Source organism: Lepus europaeus, chromosome 5 (assembly GCF_033115175.1).
Source record: "Lepus europaeus isolate LE1 chromosome 5, mLepTim1.pri, whole genome shotgun sequence".
Classification (NCBI taxonomy): domain Eukaryota; kingdom Metazoa; phylum Chordata; class Mammalia; order Lagomorpha; family Leporidae; genus Lepus; species Lepus europaeus.
Window position 1 is genome coordinate 32759078 of NC_084831.1, and position 24288 is coordinate 32783365.

Here is a 24288-nt window from a genome sequence, read left to right on the forward strand (position 1 = left end):
CTGTGGATATCTATGTTAGATCTCTATGTCAGAGTACTTCTCAATTTTCTTCTAATAATTTATCTTCTCCTTAAATTTAGAATTTTTTAAGGTAAGAGAGATCTAATTCACACTATAAGTAGTTCTTGAGCACTTACTACATGTGTTGCACTACTGTAAATTCTGGGGATAGAACAGTGAACAAAAGAGACATGATTTCTAGTCTAATAGAACTTACCTTCTAGTGGGAGTGGCAGAAAATAAACACATACACAATATAATGTTAGGTGATGTAAGCTACTCTGATCAAAACCAATGCAGGGTCAGGAGAACAGAATTGTAAGAGAAGTCCTCTTTGAAGAGGTGACATTTATACAGAGCTCCCAAATGAAGTAAAGGCAGAAGTCTTATGAAAATCTAAGGGAAGAGTCTTCCATGCAGAGGTTAAATAAGTACAGATTCTGAGTCAGATATGTTAGTGTGTTTGAAGAACAGGAAGATCAGTATAGCTGGAACTGAGTAAGCAAAGGGCAGAGAGGAAGAAAATTAGGTTAGAGAGGGAGTAGTAATGATTGTGTTGGACTTTATATATAGGCTGTGAAAATGAACTGAACTTATTCTGAGTATAAAGGAAGTCTCTGGAGGTTTGTGAGAAGGAGAATGACAAGATGTACTTAAAAGGATCCCTCTGAGTGCTCTGTGAGGAAGGCAAAAACAGACCAGTTAATAATTAAGGAGACCAGTTAATAAATTAAGTCAGTGGGCAGGCAGAACATGAAGATTTTTATGCTTCCAGGTAGGTTGTGATAGACTGTGGTGGTGCAATGTTGACGATGCAACAACTAGAAAAAGCCAGATAACTTATTTTAAACAACAGTACAGAGCTCTTATAATGACTAGATGTTTTCTTCCGTGAGTGCATTTGCCAATGAACTCAGGAACAGACTTGGCCCATAAAGAGGTGTTCTCCTGGGGAAAGTGAAATCAGAGGCTGCTATGATATATAGGAACCTTGATAAGGGCCATGCCCATAAGGGATATGTGCTGAATTTTGGGCCTGCCCATTAGAGCTACAAGGCTGGGCTTAGAGCTCTAATATGCAGAATAAAATCTCCCGAAGTCAGGTGGTTTTAGGAGACAAGGGCCTACTAGGATATGGTTTATCTCAAACACATGATCTTTTCTTCAAAATATATGCCATATTTTGAAACTATAAAGGGTGAGAGGTGAATGAACTAAACCCAAAATCTTTAAAGGGCAGGAAAATTTCCTGCAATGTCTCACGGGTGAGGAGACAGAGTCTGTTATGTTCTCAGTCAAGACCCCAAGAGGACCCAAGTCTAAGAAACAGGGGTAAACTATGGGAAGAATCCAGACCAGGTCTAGCTCAATCCATGATTAGATGGAGGTGATCAGGCCCTTATCCTACTAGACTACCAGAAAGATAAAAGACATCAGCTAAAGCTTCAACAGCTCCTTTATATAAAATGTTCAGCATACCATATAAAATGAGACAAAACAATGTGATCAGTAATCAAGAGAAAATACAGGCAATAGTTGGAGACCCATATATTAACCAAATAATGGAATAAACATACAGATTTAAAAATAAATATAATTAATTTATGAAAGAAAATAGAAGAAGTGACCAACAAAATGAAAGAAAATACCATCAGACAATACAAATCTATGTAAGAAATTACATGGACAACTAAGAACTAAAAATTACAATATCAGAAATAAGGACCCATTGGATGAGATAAGGGAAGACAAGACCCAGCAGAAGAAATGATTAAGGCACTTGCAAAAAAGTCAATAGGAAACATCCAGTGTGAAGCATAGTGAGAAATTATGGAAAAACAGATTAGATATTAGAGACATGTGGCCACAGTCAATAGATCCAAAATACAATAGCTGCAATCTCAAAGGGAGAAGACAGAGAAAATGAAGAAAAAGGCATTAATAAAACTCTCTCAAAATTAATAAATATCAACTATATAGTCAAGGAATTCAGCAATCAACAAGCAGTAAAAAATACAAAGAAAATGATACTATGGCATCATTGTCACACTGCTGAAAATAAAAAAAATTAGAAAAAATATAAATGAAATGAAAGAGATGAAAGACAAAGTTAAATTTTTAAAAGCAGTCAGAGAAAAAATAGTGCTATCCTTACATGAGCAACAATAAGACTGATGGTTGACTTCTACATAAAACTATATAAGCCAGAAATAACAGAATAACATCCTAAAAAGCTAAAAGAAATAAACTGCCAATTGAGTTCTATATTAGTGGGAAAAAAAGATCCTTCAGAAATGAAGGTGAAATGACATTTTCAGGCAAATCAAAGCTTGAGAGAATTTGTCACCAGCAGACCTGTTTCCAGCAGGAAATAAAGAGGAAATTCCTCAGTCCAAAGTAAGTAATCCCAGATGGAAGCACGGAACTGCAAGAAGGAAAGAAGAGCACAAGAAAGGATAAATATGTGAGTAGGTACAAAATAACATTACTTAAAATATTAGTAAAATGTTAAGAATGACTTGCAGGGCCTGCACATCATTAAATATGCACAGAGGATGGAAGCAGGGCATAGGTGGAGCCAAACTTTGGCAAGAATTTGGCATTATTTGGGGAAAAGTTAGAATACTTATTTAAGGTAGGTTTAGGATGTTATTTTCATAGAGCAGTTAATTACCAAATTATATAGGAATGTATTACTAGAAAGCTAAGATGAGAGAACTAGAATGATAACCTATTCACGAGTGGGTTAAGTGGCCTACTGGTTAAGATGCCTGCATTTTATGTCAGAATGCCTGGGTTTGGTACCCAGTTCTGGCTCTGAACTCCAGCTTATACAAATGCAGATCCTGGGAGGCAGCAATTATGGATGAAGTGGTTAGGTTTCTGAGAGCCATGTGGGAGAACTGGATTGAGCTCCCAGCTCCCAGTGTTAGCTTGGCTCAGTCTCAGTTGTGGCAGGCATTTGAGAAGTGAACCAGCAGATGGCAGCTTGCTCTGCTTTGTCTCTAAAATAAATAAAAAAGTAAAAGCAAATGGAAAGAATATTTGATTAATACAAAAAAAGACAAGAAAGGAGAAATAGAGAAAAAAGGAAGAGCTCAAACAGAAAACAAAGCAAAATGCAAAAGAGCAGCCTTAAATCCAAATAATTAATTTTTAAGTTTAAATTAAAAAAAAATACTTATTTTTAAAAAAGACTTATTTATTTATTCAAAAGGCAGAATTAGAGAGAGAGAGGGAGAAACAAGAACTGAGAGTGAGAGAGACATCTTCAGTCTGCTGGTTTACTTCTCAAATGGCCACAACAGCCGAGCCTGGCCAGGCTGAGGCCAGAAGCCTAGAATTCCAACTGGCCCTCCCACATGGGTGGCAGGGACCCAAGTTTGGGTCATCTTCTGTTGCTTTTCCAGGTGCACTAGCAGGGAGCTGGATCAAAAGTGGAGCAGCTGGGATTTGAACACATGGGATGCCGGCAGTGGCTTAACCCGCTGTACCACAATGCTGGCCCTAATAATTACATTAAATATGAATAGATTAAGTAAATAATTAGTATGAACAAATGAACTAGACTAAAAAATTCCAATCATATTTGTTTAGAAGAGATCACCAAAAGGACACTTGAAATAGAGATACAGAAGATAAAAATGAACAGATAGAAAGATAAGCTCTTTAAATAGTAATGAAAAGAAAGCTCATGTGGCTATATTAACATCAAAGAAGTCTTTAACATAGGAAGTATTTACCTAGACTATCCGGGACATTTCATTAAGATAAAATCAGCAATTCTAAAGGAAGATATAATGACTTTAAATTTTATGTACTTAAATACACAAAAGTTTGCAAAAGTTTGCAGAAACAAAAGGAGAAACAGACACATCTACCATTATGAGCTGGTAATTTTAACATATGCCTCTCAAGAATTTATGGATCAAGAAGATGAAAACAGTAAAGAAGTATAAGATCTAAATAACACAATTAACAAACCACTAACATAAATAACCAATTAATGACCTAACCGAAAGAACACATAAAGATTATACTCAATAAATGTAAAATACACTGCCATTCCTTACAAATGCTTATGTAATATGCTGAGTGAGAAAGCAGTGGTTTTTTTTTTTTTTTTTTTTTTTGGACAGGTAGAGTTATAGACAGTGAGAGAGAAAGACAGAGAGAAAGGTCTACCTTCCGTTGGTTCACTCCCCTAATGGCTGCTAGTGCCAGGGCTGCGCCAATCTGAAGCCAGGAGCTGGGTGCTTCCTCCTGGTCTTCCATGTGGGTGCAGGGACCCAAGCACTTGGGCCATCCTCCGCTGCCCTCCCGGGCCACAGCAGAGAGCTGGACTGGAAGAGGAGCAACTGGGACAGAACCCGGTGCCCCAACCGGGACTAGAACCTGGGGTGCCAGCGCCGCAGGCAGAGGATTAGCCTAGTGAGCCACGGCGCCGGCCCGAGAAAGCAGTTTTTAAAAAATTTTAGGGGCGCCGGTGCCGCGGCTCAACAGGCTAACCCTCCGCCTTGCGGCGCCGGCACACCGGGTTCTAGTCCCGGTTGGGGCGCCGGATTCTGTCCCAGTTGCTCCTCTTCCAGTCCAGCTCTCTGCTGTGGCCCGGGAGTGCAGTGGAGGATGGCCCAAGTCCTTGGGCCCTGTACCCCATGGGAGACCAGGAGAAACACCTGGCTCCTGCCATCGGATCAGTGTGGTGCGCCGGCCGCAGCGCACCTACCGCGGCGGCCATTGGAGGGTGAACCAACGGCAAAAGGAAGACCTTTCTCTCTGTCTCTCTCTCTCACTGTCCACTCTGCCTGTCTAAAATAAATAAATAAATAAATAAATAAAATAAATAAATAAATAAATAAATAAAATTTAGGGGCTGGTGCTGTGGCGCAGTGGGTTAATGCCCTGGCCTGAAGCGCCGGCATCCCACATATGGGCACCAGTTCTGGTCCCGGCTGCTCCACTTCAGATACAGCTCTCTGCTATGGCCTGGGAAAGTAGTAGAAGATGGCCCAAATCCTTGGGTCCTTGCACCCATGTGGGAGATCCAGAGGAAGCTCCTGGCTCCTGATTTCGGATCAGTGCAGTTCCGGCCATTGCGGCCAATTGGAGAGTGAACCATTGGGTGGAAGACCTCTCTCTCTTTCTGCCTCTCCTCTCTATATGTAACTCTGACTCTCAAGTAAAAAATAAACAAATCTTTAAAAAACTTTTAAAAATCCAAGAATTGAAATAATCCAGAATATATGCTTTAACCACAGTGAAATTTATATGTAAATCAATAATAAAGTTAATTGAAAAGCCCTCAGATACTAGTAAATTAAATTATGTATACTAAAAAATAGCTCACATATCAAAGAAATCAAAATAGAAACAAGAAAATATTGGAACCTAAAATTCATGAAAATACAATATATCAACATTTCTGAGATGTAACTTAAGCAGTGCTCAGAGAGAAGGTTACAGCTCTAAATGCTTAGAAGAGAAGAAAGGTTAAGTATCAATTATCTAAAGCTTCTATTGTGAAAATCTAAGAAATGAACAGCAAACTAAGTTCAAAGAAAGCAGGGGAAAATGAAAGTAAGCGGCTAAGGCAATGAAAAAAGCAGACATACAAGAGAGAAGATGAACACAGCCAAAGATTAGTGCTTTGAAAAGATATCCTTCTAACAACCCTGATGCAGAAAAAGAAAAACACAATCTATAAGTATCAAAAATAAAAGAAGGGGGGCCCATATGTTGTGGTACAGCAGGTCAAGCCTCTGCCTACAACACTGGCATTCCATGTGAGTGCCAGTATGAGTCTTGGTTGCTCCTCTTCAAACCCAGCTCTGTCAATGCATCTGAGAAAGCAGCAGAAGTGGTCCAAGTTCTTGGGCACCTGCCATTTATGTGGGAAACCTCGATGGAGTTCCAAGCTCCTGGCTTTGGCAAAGACCAGCCCTGGCCACTGCAGCCATTTGTGAAAAGAATCATCAGATGGAAGATTGATCTCTCTCTCTTTCTCTTTCTAACTTTCAAATAACTAAATAAATCTTTAAAAAAAACAGTAAAAGAGAGGATTTCATTGTAGAATCTTGAACTTCCAGGAAAATAACAGGCAATGATGAATAACTTTACACTAATAAATTTGAAAATTTAGATGAAATGGGCAACTTCCTAGAAAAAACAATTTATTAAAATTGACACACACAAAAAGAGAATAGAAAGAGTTCTATTTAATAAATGAAACTATTAAAAATCTTCCCACAACAAAATTCAAGGCCTGGATGGCTTCATTGGTGAATTTCAGGAAACATTTAAAAAATAATAATAATAAATTTTAGAAAACCTCTTTCAGAATACAAAAGAGCAAACATTTTTCCGCATACCAAAACTTGATAATCAAGATACTATTAGAAAAGAAAAACCAAAGAATATCCCTCAGGAACATAGATGCAAAATCCTTAACAAAATGTTGGCGAATCAAATCCAACAATATATATAACTAAGTGGGGTTTGTCCCAGGAATAAAAAGTGGTTTACCACTAGTAAAAAGGCAGCTGAATACATTCCAGTCACAAGATAAAGGAGAAAATCCCTATGTCATCTCAATAGATGCAAAAAGGCATTTGACACAATTTAACACCCATTCATGATCAGTAACCTATGAGCAGAAGGGAATTTCCTTAGTCTAGAAAAGGACATCTGTAAAAAACCTGTAGCCAGAAGCCCACTTAATGGTGAAACATTGCACACTACTTTACTGAATTATGGAACAAAACACATCTATTCACTATGACCACTTCTATCTATTTTACTGTATTTTAATTTTAAAAATTCTTTATTTATTTGAGAGAGAGAGAGGAAAGAGATAAAAGAGAGAGAGGAGAGGGAAGGGAAGGGGAGGGAAGAGACTCTTTCATCCACTGGTCTACTTCCCAAATGGTGACAATGCTGTGGCCAGGCAGAAGCCAGGAGCCAGGAGTTTCATTCAGGTCTCCTGTGTGGGTACAGATGGTCCTTGGGCCATCTTCTACTGCTTTCCTAGGTGCTTTAGAGGGGAGCTGGATTGGAAGTGGAGCAGCCAGGACTCGAATTGGCACCCAATAGGGATGCTGGTGTTGCAAGTGGCAGCTTAACTTGCTATACCATAATGTCAGCCCCATTATCACCACTTCTATGCAATATTGTATTTGAGGTTAAGGAAATAAGGAAACAAAAAGAGATGAAAGATACAAATTTAAGTTATAAGGGAGGAAGCATTATTTGCATATGACATGATTACTTATATACTACTTCTAAATGTACAAAATCTATTAAAATAACAATAAATGAATTTGGAAACATCATGTAGATTAAAATCCAATATTCAGAAATCTAATGTATTTTTATACAGCAATAATTAGAAAATAAAAGTCCATAAAAATCAAGCAAATCAAATAGTTAGTGAAAGATATGAAGACATCTACACTAAAAACTATAAAATACTGTTGAGAGAAATTAAGACTTAACTACTACAGAGGCATATGTCACATTCATGAACTGAAAAACTAAATGCTGTTAGGCTGTCAACTCTCATCAAATTGATCTAGTGAATGTCCAAGGATGGCATTGTAATGCAGCAGGTTAAGCTGTGGCTTGCAGTGCTGGCTTCCCACATATCATTGCTTGTTTGAGCCCCAGCTACTCTGTTTCCAATCCAGCTTCCTGCTAATCTGGCTGGGAAGGCAGCAGAAGACGACCCAACTACAGGGCCTCTCCCAGAATGGAATTCCTGGCTCCTGGTTTTGGACTGACCCAGACCTGGCTGTTGTGGCCATTTGGGGAATGAACCAGAGGATGGAAGATCTCCATGTCTCTCTTTCTCTTCTTCTCCTCTGTCACTCTGCTTTTGAAATAAGTAAATGAATAAATAAATCTTTTAAAAAAGATAAAGTTCCAATCACAATTCCAGCAGGTTTTTTTAAAAAAAAAGTCTGAGTATTTGTACAAATTGACAAGTTAATTCTAAATTTTATTATGAAATGCGAAGACCCTACAATGGTCAAGTTGGTCTTGACAAGTAACAGAAAAAGCTTGGAGTACTTAAATCATTAGATATCAAGACTCACAGACATTAATACATATGTTATTAGTGCAAGGATAAACAAACTGATCAACAGAGTTCATACTCTGAACAGTCATCTGATTTATAATAAAGATGACCATGCAATTCTATGGAGGAAAAACATGATGTTTTCAATAGAATTGTGGTGAGTCACACTGCTATCCATATGGAAAAAAGAGACTTGATTTATACTTCACATCTGATAGAAAAATTAACATGAAATGTAAAATATCAAACTTTTTGAAGAACACAGAAGGTAATATCCAAAATAAGACAGTAAAACAGTAATTATGAACAATTAAACAAGACACAAAAGCATTAATTATAAATATATTAGCATATGTAATCTCGTTAAAAGAAAACATTTCTGTTCATCAATACAACATTAAGAAAGTTAAAAGAAATCCAGAGTGGAAAAAGATACACAAAACACATCAGAAATATATAGTAGAATATATAAAGAATGCCTACAAATGACATCTAATTCATTAAATGGGTAGGACTTGAAGAGGCACTTCAAAATATGAATATGGGATGAAGCTTTGGCACTGTATTTAAGATGTTGTTTGGGATGCCTGCATCTTATGAGTGCCTGTGTGAGTCTGGCTCTGCTTCTGATTCCAGCTTCCTACTAATGTGCACCCTGAGAGACAGCAGGTGATGGCTAAGTAGGTGGCTCTCTTCCACCCATGTGAGAACCTGGATTGAGTTCTCAGCTTCTGACTTTAGTCTAGTCTACCCTTGGCTGTTGTGGGCATTTGGGGAGATCTCTGTATGTCTCTGTCTCTCTGCCTTTCAAATAAATAAAAAAGTAATATATACAAATTGCCAATAAAATTTATTAAAAATTGCTGAGCATTATTAGTTATCAGAGAAATGCAAGTTAAAACAACCAGACACTACTTATATCCCTAATCAAACTGCCAAAATTAAAAGGACTGACGATACCGGATTTGGTCAGAATGTGAAGCAACCAGATTCAATATCAATGGGAATGCAAATCATTTTGCAAAATTGCCTAGTTGTAGATGCTATGACTCAATGGTTCCATCTGCAGGTATAGCTAAGAGAAAAAAGGATTATGACCACCAAAAGAAATATACTAGAATATACACAGTAGCATTTTTCACAAGATGCAAAACTGGAAACAACCTAAATGCCCAACAAAGGACTGAATTTTAAAATGTGGTATATTCATATAGGGAAATGCCACAAAGAAATGAAAGAGAACTATTGTTATCTCACAGCAGTTATGTTAGATCAAAGAAGCAGGAGTATAGAACTTATGATTCCATTTATATGAAGTTTGAAAACAGAAAACTAATCCATAGTGACAGAATAGCAGAGACTTCTGAGGGAGTTAGGCAGGTAGCGTTTTGATCAAGAGTGAGCACAGGTAAGTCTTATGGGTACTGGAAATGAACTGTATAAAAAATAAGCAAAAACAAACAAAAAACCCAAAAAACAAACCAAAACAAAACAAAACAAAATAACCCACCAAAAGGTAATAGTGAATTAGATTCTTAGCATGGGGTGATATACTTTGAGACTATAAGAAGTAGTTAGATTCCTAATACATTTTGAAAGAAGAGCTAACATGCTTAGATATCACTGAATAGAAAACCAGCAAACAGAAAGACAAAATTATATTGAATAGATTAAATTAAAATCATATTCAATGAAAGAGAGATGACACAATGTTATTTGGTCTGAGCAACAGGGAAAATAATAACATTCAGTGGGATGGAAAACACTCAGGAAGGGACACTGTGCTTATGAAGTATCTACTAGATATCAAATATGGAGATGTTACTTAGACAGTTGATTATATGAGTCTGGAATTTAAGGGAGAGGCTAGAACTACAGACAAAAGTTTGAGAATCATCACTATTTAACTGGTATACAAAACCACTGAGTCTACATGAGATCTCCTAAGGTGTGAGTATAGACAGGAAAGGAATGTATAGTTCTGAAAGGAGAAAAAAAAACCAAGATTCTTCATATACTCCAATGTCTAGAATTTGGAGAATAGAATGCTTAGCCAAATCCTGAAAGACTACCTTGGGGAGCACTGTACTGTAATAGCTAACACATCTGAAGATGTATATGCCCTTGGATTCAACAATTTTAATCTGGGGTACAAACTCCAGAGAAATTATTTTCTAAAAATATTTATTTATTTATTTGAAAGTCAGAGTGAGGTGGCAGTGGCGGTGGCGGTGGCGGAGACGGTGGAGGTGGAGGTAGAGGTCTTCCATCCTATGGTTCACTCCCCAACTGGCCACAATGGCCGGAGCTGTGCCGATCTGAAGCCAGGAGCCAGGAGCTTCTTCCGGGTCTCCCACATGGATGCAGGAGTCCAAGGACTTGGGCCATATTCTACTGCCTTCACAGGCCATTGCAGAGAGCTGGATCGGAAGCGGAGCAGCCGGGTCTCGAACCGGCGCCTGCTGTGCCACAGCGGTGGTCCCATAGAGAAATTCTTATACACAGACACAAGAAAATGTGTCAAAGAATGCTCATAGACACATTATTTTTAAAAGCTGAAAACTTGGGCCGGCACCCCGCGGCTCAATAGGTTAATCCTCTGCCTGTGGCACCGGCACACAGGGTTCTAGTCCCGGTCGGGGCACCGGGTTCTGTCCCAGTTGCTCCTCTTCCAGTCCAGCTCTCTGCTGTGGCCCAGGAGCGCAGTGGAGGATGGCCCAAGTGCTTGGGCCCTGCATCCGCATGGGAAACAAGGAGAAGCACCTGGCTCCTGGCTTCGGATCAGTGCGGGGCGCCGGCCGCAGCACGCTGGCCACAGCGGCCATTGGAGGGTGAACCAATGGTAAAGGAAGACATTTCTCTCTCTCTCTCTCTCTCTCACTGTCCACTCTGCCTCTCAACAAAACAAACCAAAAGCAAACAAAAAAAAAAAACTGAAGACCTGAAATGACCCAAATGTACACTATTGATAAAATGATTTTAAACATGTTATACAGTTAGTAATTTTCAGTGTTTGGAGATGCCTGGAGTCCTCAAAATCCATTTACCCCATATAGGTGAATCTATATTCATAATGATACTGAACATTATTTGCCCTTTTCATACTCATTCTTTCACAGTTTTCGAGAGGCTACACATGGGATTTTATCACTTTGACAAGTATTGGAGTGTGTCCCATGTTTTTTAAAACCAAGACACATTTACTCATTTTTTTTTTTACAGAAAAGTTTCTACATATAATTATATATATAGGGGCCGGTGCTGTGATGCAGCGGGTTAACACCCTGGCCTGAAGCACTGGCATCCCATATGGGCACCGGTTCTAGTTCCGGCTGCTCCTCTTCCAATCCAGCTCTCTGCTATGGCCTGGGAAAACAGTGGAAGATGGCCCAAGTCCTTGGACCTCTGTACCCATGTGGGAAACCTGGAAGAAGCTCTTAGCAGCTCTGGCTGGAGTGGCCATCTTGGGAGTGAACCATGGGACGGAAGACCTCTCTCTCTGCCTCTCCTCTCTGTGCAACTCTTTCAAATAAATAAATAAATCTTAAGAAAAAAAAACCTCGTGGAAAATGTGTATTTAAAAAAAATAATTATATATACACACATTTAATATATATGCATTGATGAGCTTAGATATATGCATACATCTACAATTTCACAATCAAATTAACAAACATTACCTTCAAAATTTTCCTTGTGGTGTAGTGGGTTAAGCCACTGCCTGTGACACCTGCATCACGTACCAGCACCGGTTCAGGTTCCAGCTGCTCCACTTCCAATACAGCTCCCTGGTTATGTGTCTGGAAAAGTAGTGGAAGATGGCCCCATACTTGGGCCCCTGCCACTCATGTGGGAGACCTAGATGGAGTTCCAGGATCCTGGTTTCAGGCTTGACCAAACCGTGGCCATTTGGGAAATGAGCCAGTCAACAGAAGATCTCTCCCTCTCCCTCTCTAACACTGCCCTTCAAAAACAAAGATAGTATCCCATGTCTCATTACATATTGCTAACTACAGGCATTATGTTGTATAGTAGATCTGTAGGATGTATTCACCTTGCATGAATAAGTAAAATTTTATACCCATTGATCAAGAACTTCTTATGTCCTCCTCCTCCCAATCCCTGGGAACCCCCATTTTGGTCTCTGCTTCCATGTGTATCATGATTTTAGATAACTCATATAAGCAGAATCATGCAGTATTTGTCTATCAGTGCCTGGCTTCTTTAATTTAGCATTATGTCCTTCAGGTTCATCCATGTTGGTAAAAATGGTAGGATCTCATCTTTTAAGGTTTGAATATTCCTGTTTTGTTTTGTTTTTGACAGGCAGAGTGGACAGTGAGAGAGACAGAGAGAGAGAGAGAGAGAGAAAGGTCTTCTTTTTTCCGTTGGTTCACCCCCCAATGGCCTCTGTGGCTGGCGTACTGTGCTGATCCGAAGCCAGAAGCCAGGTGCTTCTCTTGGTCTCCCGTGCGGGTGGCAGGGCCTAAGCACTTGGGCCATCCTCCACTGTGCTCCCGGGCCACAGCAGAGAGCTGGCCTGGAAGAGGGGCAACCGGACAGAATCTGGTGCCCAAACCGGGACTAGAACCCCGGGGTGCCAGCACCACAGGCAGAGAATTAGCCTATTGAGCCATGGCGCAGGTCTGAATATTCCTGTTTTAAAAGGTTCTAAGTTTTAATTTCTAATATGATTATATGAAGATATTGACTCTTATAAAGAAAAGCTTTTTGAGATTAAGAGGTTTGAGAAGCACTAATTTGTAATTATATCACTTCCTTGCTCTTTTTCCAAACACCTGCCTATAAATAACCCCAACTCTCATTAAACTAAACACTCTATCTAGTCTACATATAAGCCTGAGAAACTGCACAAGCCAAATGGTCTCACTTTGAACTATTATGAATCCCAAGACTTCCACGTTTCAAGTAATAGACCATGGAATTTAAGGAAATCCCCTAATCTTAGGGAGGCGATTCACTAATTTGTGCCATTACATGATAAGATGCTGAGTTTCTAGTTGCACCCAGTGTATGTTTGTAGAATAAAAAACAGCTATAAGAAAAGCATAGGACAGGGCATTACTTGGCTCTTTTTTTTTTTAAGAAATATTTATTTATTTATTTGAAGATGGGGGGAGAGAGAGAGAAATGAATGAATATATCTTTCATCTACTGGGTCAAGCTGAACCCAGGAGCCAGGAATCCCACCTTGGTATCCTACATGGGTGGCAGGGGTGCAAATACTTTGGGCATCCTCCATTCCCTCCCCAGGCACATTAGGAAGAAACTGGATTGGAAGTAGAGCAGACAGGTGGGACTCAAACTGGCACTCTAATATGGGCTACAGCCATCACAAGCAGCAGCTTAATCAAATGTACAGCATCAACCCCTTGGCCCTTCTAATGCCAAAAACCCCAAGTTTTCTCTAGTTCCCTTTAGGCTAAAGGTAAAACTCAGGCCAACTTGCAGTGGCTATCAATGCCAAAAAATAGTTTTGTTCTCTATTTCCCTTAAAGCCTAACTATAAAAGTTATGCCAACTCATAAAGAGGATGTCCTCTCTGAAAAATCTGGACAGAAGATCCCATAGAACAGTTAGGAACAATTCAGTAACTAACATGAAGATTAGGCTTCATGCTAATTTAAAAGCTTTTTGATAAATGGATTTTCTTAAGCTATCTTGAGGGACTCCATGATGTGAAAGCTCTTCCTATCAGGAATCCCCACCCCATCATGCTACATTTTAATTATCCTAGTTAAAAAAACAAATGGAGTGGCATCAGGGAACCAGTGATTTAATTCTAGCTCTGTCCCATATGGTGTGTCTTTTAATGGTAGCTCTGTCCCTTGAGTGTGTCATTTAACCACATCTTTTCTTACTTTTTCAAATATAAATAATTATTTAATGACTGGCCTACTTCAGAGATAGATGAAGGATAACAACATTGTTCATCACATTTTGATACTGCTGAAGTTGATAGAATTAGATGCTTAAAAATACCTGGAAAAGCTGAAGGCTAGCATTTATCATTTCTTTGCTGAATGAGGAAAGTGAGCCTTAAGAATTCAAAATGGCAGAGTTAATACAGGATTCTGTCTTTAGTGTTTCTGCTGCACGTTGTGTCATGTAGCCTAGGAAGAAGGAAGTGATCATTCTGGATTGGCAACAGCCCAGGAAGGGACAATTTATGTCATTAAATTTGTGTACTCATGAATTTGACATTAATTGAACATTCAGTAAATTATTAAAAGTTTCCTACGTATATAAGGTGATAAAAACTAAATATGGCCGGCGCCACGGCTCACTAGGCTAATCCTCCGCCTTGCGGCGCCAGCACACCGGGTTCTAGTCCCGGTCGGGGCACCGATCCTGTCCCGGTTGCCCCTCTTCCAGGCCAGCTCTCTGCTGTGGCCCGGGAGTGCAGTGGAGGATGGCCCAAGTGCTTGGGCCCTGCACCCCATGGGAGACCAGGATAAGCACCTGGCTCCTGCCATCGGATCAGCGCGGTGCGCCAGCCGCAGCGCGCCTACCGCGGCGGCCATTGGAGGGTGAACCAACGGCAAAAGGAAGACCTTTCTCTCTGTCTCTCTCTCACTGCCCACTCTGCCTGTCCAAAAAAAAAAAAAAAAAACTAAATATGATTCTTGCTCTAGAGGAGCACAACCTGAGAAGGTTGCGAGTAGATCTTTGTACAATTAATCATAATTCACTGGCTATGGAAGGTACAAAGTAAGCCTGGAACACGCTGATCAGAAGGTAATGAGATAATCAGAGAATGATGGGATCATGTCAAAAGCACACAGGAGTCAACTCCAAGGGGTTCCATTTGGCCAAATTAGGGACAATTTGAGCACAAAAGTAATTATGACAAATATCAAACTATAACTCATTGAATAAAATAATCCATGATTCCATACTGATATAACTAGATGAACAAATAAATAGGGGAAAAGGGAAAATTCTTGCCTATAGTGGAATCCCAACTAATAATCATGTAAGGAATGAGAAAATCAGGAAATAATTGGCAGTAATTGAATCAGGCAAGACTTATAAATGGATAAAACTACTAGGTTAAAGTTTGGTAAAAACAGGACACTTATATTCTCAAAGTATTTATGCATGAGAGAAATTAATTAAAAATGAAAAAATAGTAACTACAGTGAAAATTTAGAATACACAGCCTGAATCAATTAAAGTTGCTACTGCAGAACTGGACAAGTAGATATCATGTACCTCCAAATATGAGACTTTGAGAACATCATAACTGGATCAGAATGTAATCCTGATTGAGAGTTAACCTATAATATAACTTGACAAATATTTATAAAAACACATTAAGGAGGCTGGTGCTATGGTGTAGTAGGTAAAGCTGCTGACTGCAGTGCTGGCATCCTATATGGGTGCCATTTTGAGTCCCGGCTGCTCCACTTCTGATCCAGCTCTCTGCTGTGGCCTGGGAAAGCAGTGGAAGATGGCCCAAGTCCTTGGGCCCCTGAACCCATGTGGGAGACCCGGAGAAGCTCCTGGCTCCTGGCTTCGGATTGGCGCAGCTCCAGCCATTGCAGCCATTTAGGGAGTGAACCAGTGGATGGAAGACCTTTCTCTCTCTCTCTGGTCTTTGCCTCTCTGTAACTCTGCCTTTCAAATAAATGGATAAATCTTTTAAAAAATACATTAGTGCAAGTAAGAAAGAAGAATGGCTCCAGATTAAAGGAGACTAAAAATATATGTCAATGAAATTTGATTACATGATGCCCTAATTTACTTTAGCTACATAAGAATAATGTGGTCATTAGCATACAGACAGTATATAAAGACATAAAATCACTTAGGGAGAGGGATTATGTATAGAACGGTTGAAGGCACCTAGGACCATGCCCTGGAGCACTGCAACAACTAAAGGCTAAGAATTCAAAAACTCCAGCCAAAAGATACAGAGAAGGCCTAGTTCCTGACACAGGAATTGAGTAACCGGAGAGCATAATGTGACAGGATCCAAGAGACGGTAGTGTTCAAGAAAGGAGTCATCAATTATGCTGAAAAGTGACTATAAGGTTGAACAAGATGAGGACAGAGGGAAGTTAATGTGTTCGTGGTAAAAGCAGCTTCACTGGAACAGAGGGGCTGAAGAAAAACTGGAGAAAGATGGAAACAGAAATAGTGACTGCAGGACAATTTCTTTAAAAAAAAAAAACAAAAACAAAAAAACACAGCAAGCCTTACTATGTGTAGTTGGCAGAATGGCTGTCCAAAGACACCTACATCCTAATCTATGGAACCTGTAAATATATTACTTTAGATGGTAAGAGGGATTTTGCAGATGTAATTATGGTTAAAACTTAAAATAAGGAGATTATCATAGACTGTTTAATTGAGCCCTATCTAACCACATGAATCCTTAGAGAGTACTCTCTAACTTGAGATCAGAGAAATGAGAGGAAGGGGGGATTAGAGAGATTTGAAGTGTGAGAAGAACTCAACTCACTGCCTCTGACTTTGAAGATGAAGGGCGATACAGGCCAGGGCATGTGAGCAGCTAAGTGTGAAGCTGAGTATGACTGCTGCTAATAGTCAGAAAGGAAATGGAGACCCTCACTCCTGTAACTGCATGGAACTGAACACTCCCAGCAATCTGAATGAGCCTGAAAGCGTAAATTCCCCAAGAGCCTCCACTTAAGAGGTCAGGCAAGCTGATACCTGCCGGCCCAGGCTTGAATTTAAACCCCAAATCTACTACATGCTAGTTGTATAACAATGGTCACAAACCCTCTGGGAATTTTTAAAAAACTGAGTTTGATTACAATATCATAAGGAATAGAGATAATGTAAAGTACCACTCACAGTAACTATCACTGCTGGTGCTCAGTAAATAGTTAATTACTATAATTATTTTCCTACTCAGCCCCTTCTTTCCTTCATTTTTTTTACTATGATAAAATACATATACATAAAATTTACCATCTTGCCTATCTTAAGTATAAAATTTAGTGTTATTAAATATTTATGTCGTGTAACCATCACAACAAATCCGTCTTCCTTTTTCATCTTGAAAAACTGAAACTACCAATGAAACAATAATTCCCTATTCCCTCCTCCCTCCAGCCCATGGCAAACATCATTATGCTTTCTGCCCCTGAGGTTTTTTTTTTTTGTTTGTTTTTTGTTTTTGTTTTTTTTTTTGGACAGGCAGAGTGGACAGAGTGAGAGAGAGACAGAGAGAAAGGTCTTCCTTTTTGCCGTTGGTTCACTCTCCAATGGCCGCCGCGGTAGGTGCACTGCGGCTGGCACACTGCGCTGATCCGATGGCAGGAGCCGGTGCTTCTCCTGGTCTCCCATGGGGTGCAGGGCCCAAGGACTTGGGCTATCCTCCACTGCACTCCCTGGCCACAGCAGAGAGCTGGCCTGGAAGAGGGGCAACCAGGACAGGATCGGTGCCCCGACCAGGACTAGAACCCGGTGTGCCGGAGCCACAAGGCGGAGGATTAGCCTATTGAGCCACGGCGCCGGCTTCTGCCCCTGAATTTTGATTACTTTTAAGTACTATATATATATATATATATATATATATATATATATGGAATCATACAATATTTGCCTTTTGTGAATGTCTTATTTCGCACAGCATGATCTCTTCATCCATAGTATAGCATGGTTGAATAATATTCCATTTTGTTTAACCATTTATCTATTGATGGACACTTCAGCTGATTCCTCATTTTAGCTATTGTGAGTAATTTTACAATGAACATGAGTGCACAAATATCTTTTTGATATCCTTCTTCTAATTCTTTCACGTATATAACAAAAGTGGAATTTCCAAATCAAATGGTAATTCTATTTTTAATTTTTTGTGAAACTGTTTTGCTATTGCCTATAGGTTTGTTCTTTTAAATGCTAGCAATACTCTTTGATGGTGCCAAAATCTTAGCAAACAATAAGCTGATTGACAGTTTATTAAAAGATATGGGCATGATTCAAAAGTCAGATGTTGTGAAAAATTTGTGGGCAGGGGGACAGCACTGTGGCATAATGGATTAAACCACTGCCTGTAGCTCCAGCCAGCTGCTTCACTTCCAATTCACCTCCCTACTAATGTGCCAGGGAAAGCAGTAGGTGATGGTCCAAGTTCTTGAGCCACTTCACCCACATGGAAGATCTGGAGGAAGCTCCTGGTTTCATCCTGACCCAGCCCTGGCCATTGTGGACATTTGGGGAGTGAATCAGTGGATGGAAGATCACTCTATCTCTCCCTTTGTCTCTGTAACTTTCAAAAAAATAAAATAAATCTTTAAAAAAAAAGTTTGTGGGCTCTGGAATTAGAAAGATCTGGTTTCCATCATGGGCCTGTAGTCTGCAAGTGGTATGATCTTGTGTAACTCACAAGAGTCCTGAGCCTACCATTTCAGCTGTAAAATGGAGATAATATCATGAATAGTGTTGTCTTAGAAGTTGTAGGTCCTTAACCTTATTGTTTCCTTCTTCTCTCCTAACACTCAAAACAACTGGATAATGGCACTGGTGCTCTCACTTGTGAAGAAATAAAGCCTTTTTTTTTTTTTTGCATTTGTTTGTTTAAATGCCAGTACTCCTAGAAGAAAGTGAGTTATAGGATAGAGAATTCAATTGTCTTCATTTCTGGTCAGATACTCTTTCCTCATTAAGCTATATTGCTCCGAATTCCTATTAAGCTTCACTTTTTTTTTTTTTAAAGACTTATTATTTATTTGAAAGAATTAGAGAGAGGCAGAGGAAGAGAGAGAGAGACAGAGAAGTCTTCCATCCGCTGGTTAACTCCCCAGTTGACTGCAACGGCCGGAACTGAGCCAATCCAAAGCCAGGGGCCAGGAGCTTCTTCCAGGTCTCCCACATGAGTGCAGGGGCTCAAGGGGTTGGGCTGTCCTCTACTGCTTTCCCAGGCCACAGCAGAGAGTTGGATCAGAAGTGGAGTAGCTGTGACTCAAACTGGCACCCATATGGCACCCATATGAGATGGCGGCACTGCAGGCAGAGGCTTTACCTGCTATGCCACAGCACTGGACCTTGAGTTTCACTTTCTAACATCTTTTCCACAATAAAATACAAGTACTTAAGCACATAGATGTGAATGTGTATACACACACACACATTCTCTTCCTTCGTATATTGGATTTAAATCTACACTACCACTTATTTTAACCACCCACCCAGTTATGTTTGTTTCTTATCAATCACTTAACTGTTCTAAACTTTAATTTGCATGATGGTCTCATTTCTCCAATAGTATTTAGGCTAAATATTACATGAATATAACTTCTTGTCTTGGGGGAACAGGAAGGGAGACATCCATTCTCGAACTAGTACTTTTTTAAAAAATTTATTTGACAGGTAGAGATATAGATAGATAGAGAGACACACAGAGAGAAAGGTCTTCCTTCTGTTGATTCACCCCCCCAAATGGCTGCTATGGCCGGTGCTGTGCCGATCCGAAGCCAGGAGCCAGGTGCTTCCTCCTGGTCTCCCATGTGGGTGCAGGGGCCCAAACAGGCCACAGCAGAGAGCTGTACTGGAAGAGGAACAACTGGGACTAGAACCCAGTGCCCATATGGGATGCTGGTGCCGCAGGCAGAGGATTAGCCAAGTGAGCCATGGTGCCGGCCCCTCTAATTAGTACTTTTAGTTTAAAAGTCTTATCTCTCCAACTAGGTATACACTGAACTAGAGCATACTTTCTAGTGCTAGAAATACCGTCACAATTCCAAACCTGTAACTGACAAAACAGTATCTGGGGAACATCATTTGGGCTTCCTCTGTATACTTTATCTGTTTCCTGAAGTTTGTCATTAGCCCTTGGTAGTCCTCACCTCTGACTGACTCTTGAGGTTCAGGCCTTTCTGATGCTTGCTTCATGCATCAGTCTTTCTTCTTCTTCTTCTTCTTCTTTTTTTTTTTTTTTGACAGGCAGTTAGACAGTGAGAGAGAGACAGAGAGAAAGAGAGAGAGAGAGAGAGAGAGAGAGAAAGGTCTTCCTTTTGCCGTTGGTTCACCCCCAAGTGGCCGCTATGGCCGGCGCGCTGCGCCAATCTGAAGCCAGAAGCCAGGTGCTTCTCCTGGTCTCCCATGCGGGTGCAGGGCCCAAGGACCTGGGCCACTCTCCACTGCCTTTCCCGGCCACAGCAGAGAGCTGGACTGGAAGAGGAGCAAGCGGGACAGAATCCGGCGCCCCAACCGGGACTAGAACCTGGGGTGCCTGCGCCGCAGGTGGAGGATTAGCCTAGTGAGCTGTGGCGCCGGCCCAAGGCTTGCTTTCTGATTTTGTTCTCTAGTATTCAGTTTTGGTGATAAACCTAGGTTCCCCAGGATTTGAGTTTGGCTTGTATTTTGCTTTCAGCTACAGTAATCCTTTGTGTATTTTGAGATCCTAAAGGGGTCTCATGCCCAAAGTTATATGGCATGTATCCAAGCACCCCGTTATGCCAAGCAAATATCAGTTCATTAAAATTCATTAAACCGGAGGCAAAAGGTGTTGCAGCAGAAGATTGCCCAAGTTTTTGAAACCCTGCCATTCACATGAGAGACCCAAATGAGTTCCAGGTTCCTCGTTTTGGCCTGTCTCAGCCCCAACTGGTGTAGCCACTTGGGGCGTGAACCAGCAGATGGGATATCTCTGTCTGTCTCACTCCTCTCTCTCTGTGTAACTCTGCCTTTCAAATAAATAAATGAACATTTAAAAATATTTATTTTATTTACTTGAAAGAATTAGAGAGAGGTAGAGACAGAGAGATGTCTTCCATCCACTGGTTCACTCTCCAAATAGCTGCAATGGCTGGAGCCAGACCGATTTGAAGCCAGGATCCAGGAACTTCTTTTGGGTCTCTCACATGGGTGCAGGGGCCCAAGGATTTGGACCACCCTCCACTGTTTTCCCAGGCACATTAGCAGTGGAGCAGCCGGGACTCAAGCTGGTGCCTATATGGGATGTTGGCACTGCAGCCTAGGGCTTTAACCTGCTGTGCCACAGCACCAGCCCCAATGAACATTTTTTTTTTTTTTACAAAGTCATATGAAAGGGGAAATGAAAACAGGAATTACAGAATTTTTGAAAAATGAGAATATTACATTACAGAATCTATGAGATACCTTTAAATCAGTAACCAAAGGATAATTTATAACCGTAAAATGAAGCTAAATGCATTCAGATAAATAATAAAATTAAAATTAAATAAACATTTAATAATGAACATATGTGAATTATATTTTAATTAAAAAATAGTAGAAAAAAAGTAAGCCATAGGAAAACACAGGGGGCCTGGTATTGTGGCACAGCAGGTAAAGGCACTGTCAGCATCCTATATGGGCATTAGTTTATGTCCTGGCTGCTCCACTTCTGATCTAGAACCCTGTTAATGGCCTGAAAAAGCAGCAGAGGATGACCCAAGTGCTTGGGTTCCTGCCAGCCACGAGGGAGAGGACAATGAAGCTACTGGTTCCTGGCTTCATCCTGGCCCAGCCTTGGCTCCTGCGGCCGTCTGAGGAGTGACCAGCATATGGATGATCTCTCTCTGTTCCTCTCTCTCTCAAATCAATCAATAAATCTTAAAAAAAAACTGAGAGAGAAAATCATAAAAATAAAATCCGAGGGACTGGCGCTGTGGCGTAGTAGGCTAGGCTTCCACCTATGGAAGAGGATCCCATATGGGCACTGGTTTGTGTCCTAGCTGCTTCTCTTCTGATCGGCTCTCTGCTAATGGCCTGGGAAAGCAACAGAAGATGGCTCAAGTGCTTGGGCCCCTGCACCCATGTGGGAGGCTCAGAAGAGGCTCCTTGCTCCAAGCTTCGGATAGGTCCACCTCCATCCGCTGGGGACATCTGGGGGGTGAATCAGCAGATGGAAGACTTTTCTGTCTATCTCTCCTTCTGTCACTCTACCTCTCAAAGAAATAGATAAAAAAAAAACCAAAAAACAAAAAACAACACAGCCCAATTCATCAGTTAATTTAATCAATAATAAAAAGAAAAAGCACAAGTATAAAAACAAGAAGTGACAGCAGGCAAAAATGACCAAGTCGAAGAAAATTAAAAAATTCTTGAGATACCCACTTTGTACTCTTATTGAAATAAATTTCAAAACTTAGACAGAATGGGTAATTTCTTTGAAAAACAAAGTTTGCTAAAATTGACCCCAGTAAAAATAGAAGCTCAAAGAGACCAACTTTGATGGAAAAAGCAGTGAGAAGTTATCAAGGAACTACTTCCATGAAAAAGTAGCAGGCCCACACAGGTTCACGGGGAATTTTGAGCTTATACAGACCAATTTTGATGTAAAATATATAAAAGTTACTAAGGGGCCAGCGACGCGGCTCACTAGGCTAATCCTCCACCTGAGGCGCTGGCCCCCCAGGTTCTAGTCCCGGTCAGGGTGCCGGATTCTGTCCTGCTTGCTCCTCTTCCAGTCCAGCTCTCTGCTGTGGCCGGGAAAGGCAGTGGAGGACGGCCCAAGTGCTTGGGCTCTGCACCCACATGGGAGACCAGGGGGAGGCACCTGGCTTTTGGCTTCTGGCTTCGGATTGGCGCAGCGCGCCGGCCATGGTGGCCATTTGGAGGGTGAACCAGGAAGGAAGACCTTTCTCTCTGTCTCTCTCTCTCTCACTGTCTAACTCTGCCTGTCCAAAAAAAAAAAAAAAAAAAAAAAAGTTACTAAGGAACTATGTCACAAAGAAAGAGCAGGCCCAAATTTTTTCACAAGGGAATTGTACCAAGACTTCAGAGACCATACAGTTTCAATACTACCTAAACTGTTTCAGAGTATAGAAAATGAAGGAAAACACTGTTATCTGTATCTGGAAAAACATAGAAAATGACAAATATCACTTATGAATACTGATGCAAAAGTTCTAAATATTAGATTTTAATATCACACTAAGAAAATAATATACATTATTGAGTAAACTGACAAAATTGGAATACAGATCATGGATAAAATGTGTATCACTGTTACAAATTATACATGAGAGAAAATGATAGAGCAAATAGGGTAAAATATTGATAATTGGTGAAGCTGGGTTAAGAGACTCTTACAACTTTCCATGAACTTAAAATTACTTCTTTTTTTTTTCTTTTTTTAACCATACCCCCCACCCGCCCTTAAAATTACTTCTTAAACAGTCTACACCATGACCATGCAAAATTTATACACCAGGATTGCAAAAATAATTTAATATTAGGAAATCAAGCAACAGAGCATATTAATAGGTGTACAGAGGCAAATTACAATTATCTCAAAAAATACTGAAAAAGCTTTTGACAAAATTTTTTACTCAAGGAAAATAAGAAAAGCTGGCCACTTCTGAACATGATAAAGCATACATCAATCCTAATGGCAACATCCTTTTTGTATTTTTCAAAAAGGAATTTTTATTTTTAAAGTAAAGTTTCAGAAGGTAACAGTAGCATGAGATTAAAACAGGCACTGCTCACTGCTGGTCAGGGAGCTTCTCTCATTAGGATGATATTTTGCAAATGGCTTTCGGCTCCTAAAAGGGTTTTTGGCTTAAGTAACAGAGTTGGAAAGCTGAATGAATAAGTTTTTTTATGTTTGTTTCTTTCTCCTAAACATAACCTGACAAAGCTGTTTCAAATTAGATAATATGTCGCATTCCTACAGGAAGACTGTCTCTCGGTAGCTTGTCACATTTTTTTCTTTCTGTAGTTGTTTAGCAGTCCTTTTGACTGAAGCAGTTCATCCTGAATTTTAATGAAATGCTGCCTTTCCTTTACCTGAAATAATCTAAACATTCAACCTTTTCAGATTTTTCAACATCTAAACTTCTTTAAGCTTTTTAAAGTTCTTCTTTAATACTAAAATAAAAGTTGATGATGGGTTTCTTACAAATTTTAGATTCTGTTTATTCTCTAGGATGTTTTTTCAAATGCAGGAAAACAGTATCTGACTCCACAGTGTCACTAGTTTTCTTTCCTTAGAGACACCAAATATGTGCACTGTCAGAAATATCTAGTCTATGGGATCATTTTGTGATTTATTTCTTTTAGGCTGTAAGAAATTTTCCCTTTCTTCTGTTATATAAATGGGAGTCCCACAAAACATGAGATTCTGACAGAAACATCTTAATGAAGAAATAAGAGGCATTCCCACTAAGGTCAGGAATAAAGCAAGAATGCCTACTATCCACTAATATTTAGCATTTTATTGGAGGCATTAGTCAATGTACTCAGAG

The 24288-nt window shown here is 40.1% G+C and overlaps 1 protein-coding gene across 14 annotated transcripts in view; it reads right to left on the minus strand.

The window, feature by feature from the left end:
• The window catches only part of SCMH1 (Scm polycomb group protein homolog 1), a 219479-nt gene that overhangs the window by 37022 nt on the left and 158169 nt on the right, over window positions 1-24288 (minus strand). The gene's annotated exons all lie outside the window — the stretch shown is intronic.